We start from the raw sequence: 455 nt of genomic DNA on the forward strand, positions 1-455 counted from the left end.
CATAAGTTTGTATTTTTTCTGTCTCTTCCTCTGATATTCACCTATTGTTAGCAAAACTCGATGGTTATTCAGTAGGAAAAGAAATCTGATAAAGAAATGAAGAGATCGACAGAACTGCAACAGGTTGGCTTTTGCTTATTGTCTTTAAAATCATTCACTTTGAATGGTAACTAATGTTATGTTTCAAGCCACTCTTTACATAATACATTTCATAAATTCCTATTTTTTATGTCTCTTCCTTTGATCTTCTCTTATGGTTAGCAAAAAAAATGGATATTCAAGCACAAAAAAAACTGATGAAGAAATGAAGAAATTGGTAGAACGACAATAGGTAGGATTTTGCTTATTGTCTGTAAAATCATTTACTTGAAGGGTAACTATTGTTCAAGTTTAGGTGTTATATCACAGAGGGTAAAAGCGAAGTTTCATATGAAAAGCCTTCAGCTGATGAACAC

General features: G+C 31.9%; 1 long non-coding RNA gene across 1 annotated transcript; it reads left to right on the top strand.

Annotated features, from left to right (window-relative positions):
- The first annotated feature begins 7 nt into the window (after positions 1-7).
- LOC104775000 lies at positions 8-455 on the top strand. Its single transcript, XR_765635.1, has 3 exons — positions 8-123; positions 262-331; positions 409-455. It is a non-coding gene; the product is annotated as an uncharacterized LOC104775000 (long non-coding RNA).

Source organism: Camelina sativa, unplaced genomic scaffold, assembly GCF_000633955.1.
Source record: "Camelina sativa cultivar DH55 unplaced genomic scaffold, Cs unpScaffold07713, whole genome shotgun sequence".
NCBI classification, from domain to species: domain Eukaryota; kingdom Viridiplantae; phylum Streptophyta; class Magnoliopsida; order Brassicales; family Brassicaceae; genus Camelina; species Camelina sativa.